Source organism: Pteropus alecto, unplaced genomic scaffold (genome assembly GCF_000325575.1).
Source record: "Pteropus alecto unplaced genomic scaffold, ASM32557v1 scaffold161, whole genome shotgun sequence".
NCBI classification, from domain to species: domain Eukaryota; kingdom Metazoa; phylum Chordata; class Mammalia; order Chiroptera; family Pteropodidae; genus Pteropus; species Pteropus alecto.
The window spans coordinates 757,097-776,426 of record NW_006432943.1 but is presented as its reverse complement, the minus strand read 5'-3'; the positions used below and the strand labels follow the sequence as shown (position 1 = coordinate 776,426).

Below are 19,330 nucleotides of genomic sequence, written 5' to 3'. Positions count from 1 at the left end.
GGATGGATGGATGGATGGATGGATGGATGGATGGATGGATGGATGGATGGATAGATGGATAGACAGATGAATGGATAGACAGACAGGGAAACAAACAAAAACTTTGTTCTTCGGATAATGAATAAACACTAAAATTCAATTGTGGGGGAGGGAATGCCCATAGTATATTATTTATAAAGACTTTTTTTCCTAAGGCCCAAAGATCTTGTGGCTAATTATGACTGAATATTTATTATATGCCAGGCACTGCTTTCAACACTCTAAGAGGACTAACTCATTTAAATTCAAAACCACTCTATATGGTAAATAGTATTATCATCAATACCCACTTTAAAATGAGGAGACTAAAGCTCAGAAAGTTGTCACTTACCAGCGGTCAGGCTGCTAGCAAACAGCAGAGCTCAGATTGAACTCAAATAATATGTCTATACAATCCATGCTTCTGGTCACTGCACAATTCTGCCTCACCTAAAGACGAATTCAAATTAAGTCAAAAGGTTCTTACTTAGCCCACAGTTTTTCCTCAGTATTAATGTGCTTTATTATTAATTACTGATATAAAATCTCTACTTTTGGAATATGAGTAGTTTGAGGACAAGAACCGCAGCTATAACCTGCAGCCAATATAGCTTTATCAATTGTTTCATTCAAAAACCCCAGTCATGAACACCTAATATATATTAGGTGCCCTAAGAGGCACTGGGAGTATAAGATAAGGAAAACAGTCTCTGGCTTTAATGTCCTTACAGTTTGAGGTGGTTCCTTAGTTTTAACACAATATGACAAATGCTGTTCTAGTGGTACAAATCTCATGCAATGAGGACACAGAGAAAGAAACAATTAATTCTGCTTAGCAATATTATAAAATAATAAAAACTTGATAACAACTTAAAGATTCACTTACTTTAAATTTTCCATAATATATATAAAATTATAGAGTTTCTACAAAAAAAAATCACTTACACGAGATGTAAAGGAGTGTGGGGAACTATAACCTTGGAAACATGATGCAGCTAAGAAATTCCTTTATGGCATCTGTTGCTAATACATAAATATATAATATATTCTCATACAGACATAAAAATTATTTTCGCATCTTACAATCACATCATGTACAAAGTTACTGCTAAACTATCATTACTTTACCACTGTGTTGGAAATTTTAATGATACGCCCTAGAATCAGATAAGTTTCTGACATTCCTTCCTTTTCTTCCTTTTTTCCCAGTAATGGAGAGGTCTAACTTGCTGAAAATAGTAAGCTACCACAAAGACATGACAGCACAACAGAAAATCCCTTTTAGTCCCAAAGCCCATATTAGTGCACTGAAACCAGAATACTGTTAACAGTTGACTTATTCTTTATAATAAATGTCCTTGAATCAATTTTTGTTTTTCACAGAAATAAAACATTACGATAAGCTTTCTAATTGCACAAGGTGTTATTTGATGTGTGACAGATGTTGCTGTTGCAAAGAAGGGTTTAATGGTAGGATTTGCCCCTTTGCAGTTTCTTTGGAAGCCACTTATATCTAATTCGATGACATTTGAGTGCCAAAAGTTCAGAGGCTTCACCATAACATGATCTACGTAAAATGATTCTACGGTGAGCTGTAATTAACCATTATTCCTTTACCTTTTTTTTTTAAAAAAAAAAAAAGTAATATCCAATAAATGTAAGAAGATTTGATTATATGCTTACATATACATAGATAGTAAATATAGATTGCAAGATCAAATGTGAATCACTAGGTCAATTTTCTCAGAAAATTGTAATTTACAGAATTACGAATTAATGGTTTAGTGTATCTGACTACGTGCTTTATTAATGAAATTTTTATTTCTGATTTGCTGTTATTCCTTTAACAGGATTAAAAAGATATCTAAAGCAATATACTGAAGGAAAAGCACTAAATTTTAAGTCAAAACCTGAATACCAAAACCTAAATACCAAAACCTAAAGTGAATAAAAGATTATCATTAGCTTCCTAATATTAGAGCAGAAATGCAATACATGATATATTTTGTACATCGTTATATCTGTGAATATATGACATGGTATGTAGGTATGCATTATCCTGTCCTCTACTAGTAATAGCTTTTACTGATTTGCACATTGGCTTTAGATGCTTGGCTTCTGTTGAAAGACAATGTAAGAAATAGCATTAAAAATTGCAATAGTGAGAGGGATGTTGCTGAGGTTATTACCCGTTAGGGCATCCTATATAAAGTGCTATGTGATAAATGTCTTTTATATCTTATAACCAGAAAAGCTTTACTCTCATTAAAAGCTGAAATGTTTTACTCTTACCAATCATGTTTGTCATGTCACTTTGGCTACCTGGAAGCTAACACCTCAATGTGTGACCCAAATTCATCACACAAAACACCATATTCTCCATGTTTTACTCTATAATTTCTAGTTTAAGTTATATTTTTCTTTGTTGCACTTTTTAAATTTAAACATTTACATTTCTCAATTGTATTATATAAAAGTGGAGTATAAATAAACTTATATATTGTGTTACTAATCAGTATGACCTTGAACAAATCTCTTAATCTCTAAGTTTTTATTTTTTCATTTATGAAATAAAGATAATACTCATAGGATGTTGTAAAACTCAAAATAGATGATTTTTACAGTGTTTATGGGTCATCTTACAAATACTAGGGCTTATTATCTGCCCAAAGAGAGCAGCACTTAAATTTGTATTAGCTCTGTAACCTCAGAATACCTGCTACTGTTTTGGAGTCTCTTAAATCCTTCTTTTGTAAAACTATTCCTCCTCCTCCATCGCTGTCCAGCTCCAGAGGTGTACACATGACTAAGCCCTGGCTAAAAAGCATCCCATGCATTTGGCCATAGTCATTAGTTCCATCGGGGCACATGACCCAAGCTAGAACAAGGAAAGTCATACCTGAGATTTGCTGGAGCATAAGGAATGAAGAATTTTAGAGAAAAATACAGAAGATATCTTTCCCAACATTTGGCATAAATTACAGACATTTTTCTGCATTCCCAAGCATTTCTCCGAAGTTGTCCACAATGAGATGATCTAAGTCTAGAGCTACTAAAAGGACATTCTTTTACACTTTTTACACTTCGTAGGGAGAGTATAGTGTAGAATAAAACCAAACTGATGCAAAGGAAAAATTAAGAGAGACAGAGATCAAGTATTCTAATCACAAAATTTGAGTCCCTGGATTCGCTCATGTCTGAAACCCTTTGCACCCCTACAGCATCATGTGAGTTATCATCATTATCTCTCTAATTCACAATTTTATTTCTGGCAAATTAACAGGACAGCAGAAAACTACTTGATCATCCTATAATACTATTTTAAAATATGTCTAATCAGTATAGAAAATACAAACTCATTGGCCAGGATATTTTAAAATAAGCCACCACACCTATGAGTAAAAAGTCTGGATTTGTGAGAGGGAAAATCCACTATAATTGTAATACGTTAATCTAGACTTTCTGAGAAGTAGGTGCTAAAATGGGTTGAAACATTTAAGGATTTCATTAAGAAAAACTCCTGTGTGAGAAAAAATGGGGAGGGAGCTGGGAAAGTCTATTCATTTGGCTATAATACAAATCAGACCTTGGAAAGGAAAACTGGATGAACACACTGAAAACACAGTAGACTACAGTGGAGTCTAAAAGGTTCAACAAGGCCATTAGGCAGACCTCAAACTTAAAGTTGGCCTGGCTCTCCCAAGACCAGACCTGCCTTAGTATCTCTGCCCCAGTCAGTCATGTCCTGGGCTCAAATTTAACAGTGGATTTCAGAATGAGTAGCCAGAACACTTGGTCAATTACACTCCTCATAGTTTGAGGTCTGCAAGGCACATTGTCATGGCTGACACCTACAGTGAGCTCTTAGGGCACAGATAATATAACTGAGGTTAAGGCAGCAGATAAATACTAAATCAAAGGAAGAATGGCAGGAACTAAGTCAATTTTTTTTTTCTTTCTGATAATTCAGAAACAAGAAATACTGATGGCTTCATATGGATTCCTGGTCCTGGGTAGTATACACAATTGGTTATAAGACTTATAGCCTTTGCCTAACTTTTTCAGATGGCTCCTGAGTAAAAAGAGGTTCCCAGACCCAATTCCAATGTGTGTGTGTGAAGGCTTCCCCACAACAACAAGCAATTCCTGAACACCAGCAGAGTGTCCGAGAATCCAATTCAATTCTGACACTGTCTACCAGGAAATAGATTCAGATTCCACAGGTTAATGGCTCAATCCCACAAGAAAGCCCTCCACTTCAGATGCCAGTCAAAACCCCAGGTCATGAACTGTGTTCTTAATTGACTGACTACAAATTGGAGGTTCCAACAATTCCCTCCAACTCAGGATGCCAATTGCAAGTCCAGGTTGTTGCCTGTACTTCTGGCTGACTGGCTGGCTATAAATCAAAGGTTTCTACGAACCCCTCTTTGAGTTCGATTAATCTGCTAGAATGGCTCACAGAACTCAAGAAAACTTGTTTAATCAATAGATTATTGATTTATTACAAAAGATATTAAAAGATATGAATCAACAGCCAGCTAAAGAGATAAATAAGATGAGGTCCCAAATGAAAGAGCTCTGTCCTTATGAGGTTTGGGGCCCAGCATGTTGGCACATGGAAGCATTCTGGTTCCCCAATATGGAAGTTTTCAGAAAAAGTCCAATAAGCGAGCTGTCTTTTGGGTTTTTATGGAGGCTTCATTATATAGTCATGATTGACTAAGTCATTGGCCATTGGCAATTAATTCAACCTCAAGCTCCTCTTTCCCCTCAAATATCAGGGAGTGGGACTGATAGTTCCAATCCTCTAACTACATGGTTGGTTCCTACTGGTAACCAGTCCCCACCCTTGGGTGGGGTCCTAAAGTAGGCTCATTAAAATAACAAGAGATACCATTGTTGTTCTCATCACTTAGGAAATTTCAAAAGGTTTGGGAGCCATGAGCTAGGAACCATGGCTGTAGAGCAAATATAGCTAAGAAATATATATTTCAGCCATGTGAATGACCTAGTGAAAGAGTGAAGAAACAAATCAAGTCACTATACTGAAGCTAACAAAATGACTTAAATCAGAATGGGTTGAAACATGAGGAATCAATTTTATCTTACTTTAACTAGCCTAAGAACTTAAACTCTAAACTTTTCAGTTGTGCATTAAAGCTTGGATGTACATAAATCCTACAGATAACCTTCTGAAGAATGTGGGAAAAAATGTTCCATTTTCCAGACCACCAGACATATAGAAGACTATCATCTCAGACCAATCCAGAAACTGAGAGTACAGGACTTATTCTTCTCAAGAATGTGCTTTTTTACAAGCCCATGAAACAGATCAAAAGGATGATTGCCAGAGGGAAGGGGGATGGGAGATGGGTGAAAAAGGTGAAGGGGAACATAGTCAATAATATTGTGACAATCACTAGAATTAGTGTGGTGATCACATTATTAGGTATAAAAATGGCATCTCAATATTGTACACCTGAAACTAATAGACTAATATAATATTGTATACCAAATATACTTAAATTTTTTTTAAGTTTTAAAAATGCTGTTTACCATAAAAATCCTCAACTTTTCTTTTTATTCAGAACACTCTAGGTATTCCCAAGTTGCACTTCGCTTAAGACCCTTGAATAAAACTTTGTCATTTAATTCTAGTGAAGCCTCCTGATTCATTTATGCTCAGTTGACAAACCAAATATATATATTTTTTATAAATATACATACATATTTCTTATGAATATATATATTTCTTATAAATCATAACACTCAGTATGGTAACATATAAAGGCAGGGCAATTGTGTAGGTTATGCATGGGGCAGAAAAGCAAGACAATCAGTGAATACTCTCAAATTTCCTCCTGCAATTTAATGGCCCTAGGAAAACTGCACCTTAAGCCTGAATGCAAACATTCTAGGACCGTTTTCTTGGACTCCAGACTTCCATTGCTCTTGATGTTTAATTCATTGACTCTTTTTGTGCTAATGCTCTCACTAATGCCTGCTGTTTCATGCCGCTTCTATATCACCCATTAGGTGTGATGCTTTCTTATTATCATATACTATAGAGAAAGCATTTTACCACTGTTTAAAACTCTTATAATGATCTCCTTATATTAAATTTTAAAGTTGAGTATTGGCCATTTGATCCTGCCACTTTAAGCTCCACTTAAAAAGGAACGAAGCACAAACTTTTCAGAGGAAGATAATCTGTAAGCAGAAAAAGGTAAATCTATAAAAATCTTGTTTTCACAGAATCTTGAATGTACAACATAATCTTGAACGTACAACATAACCTCCAGATGTTGAAAGTCCTAGTTTCAAACTATCTCAGTAGCCAGAGAGTAAGAGTAGTGCCGTCGTTAAGGGCTACCTGGATTCAACTCTTTGAATAAGAAAATAGGAATAGTGATATTACCTACTTCCTAGAATGGTTTATGTGAGTTAAACGAGAAAATCCTATGCAGGAGTTTGGCATGATCTTGGCACATTGTATTCAATGCTCATCTGCTTTTGTTTTTGTCTAAAGCACTCCATAGTATGAGACCTAGCATTTGGTAGAAGTTAGCTATTATTGTCTGCATAAGAATATGTGTAATTGTCAGGCCATATTTGCTGATTCGGAATTATAAAACTATAGTCTCCATATTAAGTCATTTTTGAAGATAGAGTCCAACCATTTATTCTATCAATTGTAGTTGATTAATAAAAAGATCCATTAGGTCTAGAAGCAAGGAGCTAGCAGATATCCCGTGGTGGGTGAACTTGCAGAAATTTAATAGCCAGCTGCAAGGGGAAGCGCTAATTAGATAGTCAAAAAGGAGTTTTTAGTTAGTCACAAGGATTCCTTCAAAGTGTGTCCAAGCTGTCACAAATGTCAGACTTTCCTTCTTCCTCGTGGCTGAATAGTATTCCATTGTGTATATATATCACAACTTCATATCCATTCATCTGTTGATGGAAACTTAGGTTGTTTCTATATCTTGGCTATTGTGAATAGTGCTTCAATGAACATGGGATGCAGATATCTCTACGAGATTCTGATTTCAATTTCTTTGGATATATACCCAAAAGTGGAATTGCTGCATTGTATGGCAGCTTTATTTTTAATTTTTTGAGGAATCCCCATACTGTTTTCCATAATGGCTGCACCAATTTACATTTCTACCAACAGTTCACAATGGCTGCCTTTTCTCCACATCCTCACCAACATTGTTATTTCTTCTTCTTCTTCTTCTTCTTCTTCTTTTTTTTTTTGATGATAGCCATTCTAACAGGTGTAAGGTGATATTTCATTGTGATTTTGACTTGCATTTCCCTGATGATTAATCATGTCCAGCACCTTTTTCATGTGCCTGTTGGCCATTTGTATGTCTTCTTTGGAAAATTATCTATTCAGTTCTTCTGCCCATTTTTAATTGGATTGTTTGTTTCCTTGTTTGTTTAACTATTGAGTTGTATGAGTTCTTTATATATGTTGGATGTTAACCATTTATCAGATATATTTTCTGCCATTCTTCAGGTTGCCTTTTCATTTTGTTAATTGTTTCTTTTGCTGTGTAGAAGCTTTTTTAATTTGATGTAGTAACACTTGTTTATTTTTGCTTTTATTGCTTGTGCTTTTGGTGTCATATCCAAAAAAATCATTGCCAAGATCACTGTCAAGGAGTTCTTTCCCTGTGTTTTCTCCTAAGACTTATACAGTTTCAAATGTTATGTTTAAGTCTTTAATCCATTTTCAGTTTATTTTTGTTCGTGATGGGAAATAGGGGTCCAATTTCACTTTTTCTGCATGTTGAATTCCTTTACAGTTTCCCCAACACCATTTATTGAAATGATTATCCTTTTCCCATTGAGTGTTCTTGGCTTCCTTGTCAAATATTAGTTGATCATATACATGAGGTTTATTTCTGGGCTCATGATTCTGTTCAATTGGTCGACATGCTTATTTTTAGGCCACAACCACACTGTTTTGATTACTATAGCTTTCTAATATAGTTTTAAGTCAGGAAGTTTGATGCCTTGAGCTTTGTTCTTCTTTCTCAGGATTGCTTTGGCTATTTGAGATCTTTTGAGTTCTCCTATGAGAAACTATAAAACGGTGTTATTACACAATGCAGATTTTGATAATTATAAGGAAAAGATAGGTGTTGTAAATCTCTGATGATTTCTTTTCTTCAGTAAAGAACTTCTATAATCAATAGGAAACAGGTAGTAAGCAGGCATTATATTTGGAGTAGAACATACCTACTATAATCTGATAAGAAAAGTTGTAGATTTAACATCATTCCAGAGTCAGCTATTCTACCCATACAAAATATAGTTGAGACCTGGAGTTAACTAGTCCACATGTTTCAAAATCATTTACTAGCTATAAATTTCTCTTATCTCACAAAAATGCTCAGGAGACAGGAAGGAGTGTTAAAAATTCAATACAACCTTGAAAACTAAAGACAACCTAATGCCAGAATCTTAAAGTAAATGACAGTAATTATAGAGTAGAATGGAGCTAGACAGAGAAAAATGTATCCAAATTGCATCACCAGGAATATGAGTTTCAGATGACACAAAGCTGGATTTAAATTTCATCATCAACTATGTAGGTGATCCTGGTAAACTGAAATCTATAAAATTTTCTCTTCTGTAATAATGGTACCATTGTTATGGACTGAATTGTGACTCTCCAAACTTCATATGTTGAAGCCCTAATCTCCCAACATGACTGTATTTGCAGATAGGCCTTTAAAGAAGTAATTAATGTTAAATGAGGTCATAAAGGTGGGGCCCTAATCCAATAAGACTGATGTCCTGTAAGATCAGGAAGAGATCCCAAGGTTGAATGAACAGAGAAAAGGCCATATGAGCACACACTGAGAAGGCAGTCATCTTCAAGCCAAGAAGAGAGACTTCGGGAGAAACCAACCCTGTTCATGCCTTGATCTTGGACTTCCACCTCCAGAACTGTGAGAAATAAGTTTATTTTGTTTAAGCCCCTCTGAGTCTATGGTGTTTTATTCTGGCAACCCAAGCAAACTAATATAATCACCTTCATGGGGTGTTGTGAGAACTGAGTAATGAGTATAGAGCCTGAAACTAGGAAAATGCTCAATAAAAGTTTGTTCCTATTATTGTTATTAATTAACAAACAGAGACCATGTAGAAAAAAGTAGAAGGATGCTTCCTACATCCTTCATCATCTGTCCCAAAATTTCTTTAGCCAGGGAAGATAAAGGCCCTGCTTCTGATGGCAATGGTTGGGTTGTGGCACATTTTAAGAGGAGTAAGACTTGGTCCACAGTATGAAGCTACCTCAGTGCACACCTTCCTTATTCAAATGACACTGAACTCCAAATTGCATTCTGGTTTCCTCTCACATTCAACAAAGAGGAAGGTCCAAAAACAGCTAAACCATGGTCCAGAGAGTCTCCTATATTAATTAATCTGCCATCAGCTGCATTCTCCTCAAGGAACAAATTCTGATTACTAGAAAATTGAAGCTTGAGAACCAAGGGAAAGATAGAGGGCTGAGATGAGAAGTGGAATTATTGTTTCTCCCCCATTGTAATAACAACCTCTTTCTTAAGAAACTTTTCATGGAATTGCTCATGTAGGTAGGTTATATGTGGAATAAACTTTCCACCTCTACACTGCCCAATCATTCCCGTCCTCTTCATTCTTCTAACTGAGGAAAATCTACATTATCTATTTATGTCTGTATGCACACATAGAAATACATACATAAATACAGCAAAATATCACCTGGTTATCTAAGCACTAACAGAATTATTAAAGCTTTTTTATTTTCTATTTTTTGTACATTTATGTCTGTTAATTTTGTATGATAAATGTACTATTTGCATAATTTTTTTAAGTTATTTTAAAAGTAAAATTTAAAAATTCGAGAGCCTGTTATAGAAAATTCATATAATTCCCCCCAAAATAAAACCCTTCAATATTATTTGAATAACAAAAAATTTGTAGTGGAGTTTTTGTTTTTGATATTGCTATTTATTTGCATTTAATTATCCAAAAAAAAAAAATGTTGTTTTGGTTATCCATGAGAGCTTGTGTATAGATTCAATTTTTAAAGCTTAGATTCTTAAATTGCCACAAATATAGACCATTTCCTAAGTGTATCTCTTCTTCAATTTTCCTGCTTGTAATTCAAAATAATCCTTGAACAACATGTTTAAAGCTAGCCCAAGATCTAATTATTTCAGCATGAGTCACTTAACCATAGAAACTAAATTTCAATGGAGTTGAACAAGAGCAGTTTGAGGTACTACTACATTTAATATCCACTCACAGATGATTTCTGAGATTGTTTAAATTAATCTGGAGAGCCTCCTTAAGAACCTACTTATCTTTTGTGAGATCCTACTGAATTTCTGGCATGTTCAAGGCCATACCTGCTGCCCCATCCAGAAAACCACTACTCACTGACCTCTCCCAAATCCCCTTCTCTTCTTTCAAGACTTTTCTTGTTTGGGGTCCTAACCTATAAATTTTTTACTTTCCTGAAAAAATGATAAAATCATTCACACCATAGGATATGAATTATCCCAACAGAAGATAAGCAATAAATGCATTTTGTATATGGCTGCTATGTTCTATTAATTTTTTACCCATATAGTACTTTATTAATGTATATATGGTACATAGTAGGCATTCTAGAGGTAGAATGAATTTTAGAAAAAAGTACATAAGATATCTTTCCCAACATTTGGCACAAAATATAGAAATTTTTCTTGATTCCCAATCAATTCCTTGATTCGGATGACCTTGAAGCAAATTTTTGCTCTAAACATACTGCAGCTTACCTCAGTGAACCATCATGCCCAAACAACACACAGAAGAGCCTGGCTGAACTGCAAATAAACAAACTATTAATCATTTCAAGCTACTAACTCCCTTTAGTACAATAATCTACACACAGTACTTACTCAATAAATGTTGGAGATTATGATTAATAATGTGAACATTAAAGGCACACAATAATCAATAAACACTTGTTAAATAACTTGATTTAACAGCAAATCGAGAGTGTATAGCTAAGAAAAAGAAAAGTTTTTTTTTAAATTTGGAGTTATTTTCTCAACATGTGGTGTGTGTCATTTCTAAATCACCATCTAGAATGTGTTTTCTTGACAAACCCTACAGTTTATTATTTTGTATACTTTTATCCAATGTCATAGAAAGTGTTCTATTTTCACACAATGAGAGATTATAATTAAAATAACAGATTATTAAAGACTTCTGGCAAAATCATTTGTTGTGAAAAGTACCAAAGCAGTAGCTTGAAACTCATCAAGAAGACCTAATAAATTATAAGCTAAAATAAATTATAAGCAACTGCAGACTACTAAAAAATTTTAGTATAAAATGCTCCTCTTTTTGTATTTAACAATCTTTCCTAAAGACTAGATCAATTAAACCCATTTATCACAAAACTAATGGCAGAATATTTTCATCAATTAAAAAATATGTCTCTTTTGCTGGCTTTTGAAGAATAGCCCTAACTATAAAAATATGTCATTTTCTAAATGAAAAAGCATTTCTTCATAAGATCTCTGTGTGTTGTTATCAGTTTTACTGGTTTTACTTTCCTTCTCTCTTTGAGGGTAGTAAAAGAATTGAAACATCAATTCTGCAAATTAAATACCATATGCAAAATATTACTACACACACATTTTTAACAATTAATCACTACAATATATACATTTATGATCACAAAAATTACATGTTTAACGATTTATCATACAATGTGATCTTACCTAATTACACTGTAGAACTCAAATTACATGGACTATACCATCAGATTTGGAGGAGTTCACATTTCAAATCTATTCATTTCTATAAAATTTAATGTATTCATAAGTGGTAAGTTGAGTTGCTTTAGTAATCGCTTGGTATTTGTATTTACTTGACTTGAATTTCAAATTTACCAATTTTGAGGAGTGATTTTTTTTAATGCAATGTTCTCATTAGCATTGTACTAACTCACTTGTTCCATCACTAATATTCTCAATGTCAGTAAATATGTGTCACGATCTGCACCAACCACTGGGATAAACAAAGAGTAAGACCTGATTTCTTCTCCTAAGGAATTTAGGGCTACCAAGGGACATGGGTCATAAAGAGAATTATAATAAACATACCATAAATGTTTGGTAAAGGGATGTAATTCATCTGAGAGGCAATAAGTCAGGTATATTTGAGCAACAAATATCTGCCCAGTGCTGTCATCTGTTTCACGTACTTTTAAAGACAGCTCTCAGGCCATTTTTCTAAGTGATAGAACAAAATAACCAACAACAGCTCACTCAGAAATGAACCAGATGTAAAACTAAACACTTATTTTGGATTATTGAGGAACTAGTTCTCCTGTTGTTAAAACTCTTTTATATTAACCATAAGTACTTCCGTTGATCGCCCCATCATTAATCCACAAACGCAGGGAATGATGGTGCCCTAAGAAACTGATGAAAAACTAAATCAAGATAACTGTCTTTAAAAAGCCAGTTTTTAAGTATACAAAGTCTACTTTAGGATAAATTAATCTGGTCTGTACATATGTGCATGTGTGTGCGCACGCTTGTGTGATTTATGTACATGTACAAGAGGAGTTTCTAGCATCTTCTGGGTTATTTCATCGTGTTTTTGCTTCTTGGTACACTGACAGTAATATCAAGCATCTGATTCTTATCATTCTGGATTACATGGTGCTGTGCTTCTAGTCACATCTAGTTTCTTGTTTAATAGCAAAAAAACAATTAATTAATTCTCTTTAAAATATTTTAATATGCTCAGATTTAAGGAGAAATGTGTAACAAGATAAGCCTTTCTGACTTATTTATGTTGGCCTGTCCTAATCATCATTATATTTTGAACAATCCTTGAGATAGTAAGTTTTATTTTAATTTTTAGCTCTGTGTATGATTGTAATTGTAAGTTTATAAGCAAAACAGAACTAAGCAAAATTTCTATTCAATTTTATCTAAAAACATTCGTTCTCCTATATAGTAACTTAATAAACATTTTCACTATTTCAGATTTCGAGAGACAGACTCTTCTAATTACTTTAATATTTATCTGATGGTATATAGATACTTTCTCTTAATTTCCACCATGATCAAATTGAACACCTTTGCATAACGGCCAGACAGTGGAGAGAACTAGATTCTGATTCTTTCTCTCTGTGACTCAAGAAATACATTTAAACTTTCTTTTTTCATATATAAAAAGCAGAGTGGGAAGAATAAAAACAAGTTGTATCTCATCTTTTCTGCATTTTCAGTCTTTTTGTTGTTGTTGTTTGTTTTTTTAATTTATTGTATAATAGGCACTGGGCTGTAAACTAAGAATGCAAAGGTGAATAAATAATACATAGTCCCTACCCTAAAGAGTCCATACTCTAATAGGGGAGAAAGATCTATAAACATAATTTCTATTTGAAAAAGACAATGGTAGTTTAATAGTTAATGAATCCTAAGTATGTGCCAAGTTTTGTACTAAGTATTCTGCATGTATTATTTAATTTTTTTCTCCACAATAAAATAGTCATTAAGGAAATAGACCACCCATATTTCATAAATGAGGACACTGATGCCTAAAGAGTTTGTGTTTCTTGACCTAAGTCAGGCAGCTCAAAATGAGTACAGGACAGAGCTGAGATTTGAATTCTGGTGGCCTGACTTCAGGGTCCATGGCCTTACGCATCAAGTATACTGTATGCAAAAGGAGGAAAAACAATACAGAATGTTACGAAGATGTAAGAAAAGCAATTGGAGGCAGAGATAGCCATACATCCCTGTTGGGTTGGGACAGTGTATTCACAGATTTCCCAGGGTGGTTTTTAATAGTGCCCTTCAAAATATCTCATGAGGATGATAATTATATGGCCATGCTATTAATAGAGAAGGTTACATTTGAGCTTATATCTAAAAAAGCAAGTGAGAGTTTGCCAGCTGGGGAATGGGTGGTTCAGGAGAGAAGGAGGCTGCTCTAGGCAAAGGAAATACAAAGCACCAAGGACAAGAAATGGAGCACAGCTCAGGAAGGAAAGGCCTGAGCAGGGTAATGAAAATTCTTGTGGGTAGATTTCAGCCCACCACTAACTAGCACAAATATTCTCTACAATCGGAGTGAGCTCTAAAAGTGGCTTTCCATTAGAGTAAAGCCCAAATTCCTTACCATGACTTAAAGGCCCTATGGGATCAGCTTTGCCTGCCTTTCCAGCCCCATCATGTACCTCCCTCCCTCACGCTCACTGTGCTCCAGCCTCACTATCTCCTTTGTGGCCAACTTCAAAGCCTTTACAGGATTTCCCATCTTCCTGGAAAGGAACTTCCCTGCCTAAAGTAGTCCCCTCTACTCCCTAGCCCCACTGAATTATCTATCCCAGCACCTTGTTGACGTCCCTTATAACTTTATCCCATTGGTTAACTATTTTGTGTATTTATTTTTTGTATTTATTGGTCATCTGGCTCTGACATTGGAATAGGCAAGAGCCGTATCTGTCATGTTTGCAAGCGTATTGCTACTATCAGCAAAGTGACCTATAAAAACAGGTGTTTTATGAATTTTAACTAAATGAATGAAGTGGTGGGTACCATTCTGAAAGTATTACACCTCTAAGAGTACTTGCATTTTAAAAGAAGATAAAAATGGAGGGCAATGCCTAACATGTGAGAATTATCCTCTAATGTTAAATTTGAAGGCATAGGTGAGAGAGACTCTTCTAAATATCTCAGGCTTTATCTGATGATATATTCAATTTTACCTACCATTTAAATGCCATAGCCATTATTAAGGACAATTACTACAGCTACAGCAATCACTGCCACCATCTGTTAAGTTATAATATATGCCAGGGACTTTATAAACATTATTAACAAGTTTCTTGTTTGCTTTGGGGTAGCAATATCTTTCTTTACTACATTGATACTTACCAATGACCTAAATATTGAAATAAGAAAAAATGGCTACATAAATGGTTCCTAGTGTATCTGTGAGAATAGTATAGGAAATTAGAATAACTTATTTCTCTTTTATGAACTAAATATTACACAATTTTAAACATCACATATGTTAATATCATTGGTACTCTCGATAAGTCAACAAAGACATAATTATTTTTAGTGTACTTTAAATTAGGATAACTTTAACACTTACTAAGATAAAATTCAAAACAGACACTGGCAGGCATACAAACAAAAAGGTGAAAAGTTTTAAGAGTATATGATACACAGGAGGGTATATGAAACTCATTTGGGGGTGTTAAAATGAGAACAGCCTGTTAAGATCATGAAAATTAGAAAATCTTAGCAAACAGAAAATGTATTAGGAAGTAAAACATATTAAGAAAAGCATAAGAGATTTTTTAATGAATTTTAATTCTTTTCCTCATACTTTATTTGCTTATGTACTTAGTGAAAGTTGAAAACAAAAGTTTATTTTCTAATTAGCTTCATTATTTTCCACTGGTAGATATCCGTTTATTTTCTAATTAGCTTCATTATTTTCCACTGGTAGATATCAGCAATACATAGAACTAAAATGAATATAATAGTTTTATTCCTCTATAGTACTTTCATATACATTAGCATCACAATGAAGTCAAAATAGCCTAGGGTACAATGTATTTATTTTTTGTATTTATTGGTCATCTGGCTCTGACATTGGAATAGGCAAGAGCCGTATCTGTCATGTTTGCAAGCGTATTGCTACTATCAGCAAAGTGACCTATAAAAACAGGTGTTTTATGAATTTTAACTAAATGAATGAAGTGGTGGGTACCATTCTGAAAGTATTACACCTCTAAGAGTACTTGCATTTTAAAAGAAGATAAAAATGGAGGGCAATGCCTAACATGTGAGAATTATCCTCTAATGTTAAATTTGAAGGCATAGGTGAGAGAGACTCTTCTAAATATCTCAGGCTTTATCTGATGATATATTCAATTTTACCTACCATTTAAATGCCATAGCCATTATTAAGGACAATTACTACAGCTACAGCAATCACTGCCACCATCTGTTAAGTTATAATATATGCCAGGGACTTTATAAACATTATTAACAAGTTTCTTGTTTGCTTTGGGGTAGCAATATCTTTCTTTACTACATTGATACTTACCAATGACCTAAATATTGAAATAAGAAAAAATGGCTACATAAATGGTTCCTAGTGTATCTGTGAGAATAGTATAGGAAATTAGAATAACTTATTTCTCTTTTATGAACTAAATATTACACAATTTTAAACATCACATATGTTAATATCATTGGTACTCTCGATAAGTCAACAAAGACATAATTATTTTTAGTGTACTTTAAATTAGGATAACTTTAACACTTACTAAGATAAAATTCAAAACAGACACTGGCAGGCATACAAACAAAAAGGTGAAAAGTTTTAAGAGTATATGATACACAGGAGGGTATATGAAACTCATTTGGGGGTGTTAAAATGAGAACAGCCTGTTAAGATCATGAAAATTAGAAAATCTTAGCAAACAGAAAATGTATTAGGAAGTAAAACATATTAAGAAAAGCATAAGAGATTTTTTAATGAATTTTAATTCTTTTCCTCATACTTTATTTGCTTATGTACTTAGTGAAAGTTGAAAACAAAAGTTTATTTTCTAATTAGCTTCATTATTTTCCACTGGTAGATATCAGCAATACATAGAACTAAAATGAATATAATAGTTTTATTCCTCTATAGTACTTTCATATACATTAGCATCACAATGAAGTCAAAATAGCCTAGGGTACAATGTATATTACTACAGCAGCAACTCAGACAGGACAGGGCATTCTGGGATATTGACATTCTAAGAATTTTTCTCTTCATTATCATATAAATATTTGATATATTTTTTATTTAAAAAAATCAGGCAAAATATTTTATTTTAAATAGCCAACTCTCGACTGCCTTTCCAACCTTGAAATACTGGAGCAACAACAAAAACAGTATAGAAAATGACTGAGCATCTGTTTCACATGTGACACTATCTTTAGCATCTGAATATACAAAGAATTTTAGGCAGACGCTAAAAATCCAGGCAGGTACACAGAATATATATGTATATGCAATGAACAACAAATCAACCATGTGATTTAGATGACAAGGAATAAGGCATAAAAGGAAACAATGAGGGCTTTGGGATCAGGCAGACCTCAGTTTTACGAGGAGAATGAGTCTGGGCAGGTTACTTAGCCTTTATTAATAAAATGTTAGTAAGTAATAATAAATAAGGATTAAATACAAAGTGTACATAATGTAGTTGGCACATAATAAAACTCAACAAAAGCTGGAAATCACAATTGCAAGGGGAGTACATATCCTTGCTAATGGCTATGGCAGTTCGATGATAGATTACAAAAGATGTAGATAGTTTTTAATGTGGCCTAGAAAATCTGGAGGCCTTCGTCCTGTCACATGTATGTAACGGGTTATATCTGTTTGGCCACATTGTGGGGGTGGGGGGGAGTAAAATATTTTTTTGTATTGCAGTGTCTTAGCATATTACTAATTACATATTACTAATCTGATGCACATCAGATTCTGGTGTAATGCTTATTTAATAATAAAAAAGCGTTTCCATTTCTACTAAAATAAGAAAAGAGGAAAATCTGAAGGGCTTATCTTCACAAAGTTGTGGATGTTATTTTTTGTGAATAATACAAGGATAGTGTGAGAATGATGTAGGGCTATCCCTGTTGTGTAATGTGAGCACTAAGTTACCTGGTTTTCCTGGAATGAGGGCCCCATATAAGTAAGTAGTGAGAGGCTTCCACTGCCAGGCAAAGCATTTTATTCCATGAGAAAAAGAGAGTCGAAATAATTTTCAGCATGGAAAAGATATGGGAAAAGAGATTAGTTTAAGGCAAGTAACCTAAAAGTAGCATACAAGATGTATTGAAAATGTAAAGACTTGAGAGATCCACAAACCAGTTAGGAGCCCTCTGCAAAATCTATATAAAGAAAATGTCTTTAAGAAATTTTCATAAGGCTGGAGATATCTTATTAAAATACCCGTGACAGCTCATGGAAGTCCACCAGACTTTACTTCCCACCTTCCACTTCAAGCCTATTTCTATCATTTTGCCTCAACTTAGGTTCTCACACTCTGCCTAGTCCCTTTGTGAAGGAGTCCTAGTTGGGCTGGCTGCCTGGTGTAATTTGGGCTTCACCATAGGAAGCTACCCATTAAATTATGCTTGGCTACCTCCACCAGCCCATTCTGCCCTCATGTCTAAGAAACCATCCTGAGTCCAGAGCTCTGGACTCTTGTTCATCTGAGAGGATAAATCAGAAAAGAGGACTTGTAACTAATTTGATGGAGACAAAGGAAGAAAAGCTAAACTTGATTTCAATGATTCAAGCATAATTGACCATAAAAAAATATGTCCTGCTAGCAGATAGAGAAGGGGAAACAAGTCTCGGGAAAATTGTCATGGCCAGGGAAGAAGATTTGAGGAGAATTTCAATGAAGCTCCTAAGGAAAGGTTTTTGTGAGAAAACAGCAAAGTGTCAAGGACTAAGCCCACATTCAGGGTCAGGAGGAAGAAGTACCACCAGCAAGGAGATAGAGGAGGGACAGAGGCAAAAAGGCATTTAGATAGTGGAAATCAAGGAAAGGAAGAATCTACAGAGGCACTGAGAACAGTGAAGAGGTCAACAAGAATAAGGACTGATGAAACCCCTCTTTTTCCTAATAGAGTTTAATTTCCCAAAACATTGCTTGTTGGTTTAACAGCAGGTAATATAGTGACAGTCTTAAAGCAAAATGACTATCATTTCCAACACTAAGCTGTATGTGTTAGTTCAGTTTATTTTAAAAAGTATATATATATTTATTTTATATAAAATAATACTAAATTATATATAAAACGATTCCAAATATTTTTATTTTTTTCCAAATAGAAAGAAATTAAACTTTAGCATTTTCACTAGACTAATAAAAATACATCTATTTTGTCTGTTGGAGATTTCAGTTTTTCAAAGATCTTTAAGTCATCCAGTTTTATGACTTAAGCACTCTGCCTAACCTATGGATTTCTTCCTCCACTTGAACTCATTTCTTCCACAATGATGTCACAGAGAGTTATATTTTAAATATATGTCACACAAATAATAACAAATGCTGGAGAGGATGTGGAGAAAAAGGAACCCTCATACACTGCTGGTGGGACTGCAAATTGGTACAGCCACTATGGAAAACAGTATAAAGATTCCTCAAAAAACTAAGAATTGATCTACCATATGATCCAGCAATCCTTCTACTGGGTATTTACCCGCA

General features: G+C 34.2%; 1 protein-coding gene across 4 annotated transcripts in view; it reads right to left on the bottom strand.

Moving 5' to 3' along the window:
* Positions 1-19,330, bottom strand: part of MAPK10 (mitogen-activated protein kinase 10) — a 437,658-nt gene that overhangs the window by 306,893 nt on the left and 111,435 nt on the right. Inside the window, exon 1 of one of the 4 annotated variants that reach the window (XM_025043832.1) lies at positions 371-468. The exons of the other annotated variants lie outside the window; for them this stretch is intronic. The gene's annotated coding sequence lies outside the window, so the exon portion shown is untranslated. Of the gene's footprint in view, positions 1-370; positions 469-19,330 lie in introns of those variants that run through there. 4 annotated transcript variants of the gene reach the window in all.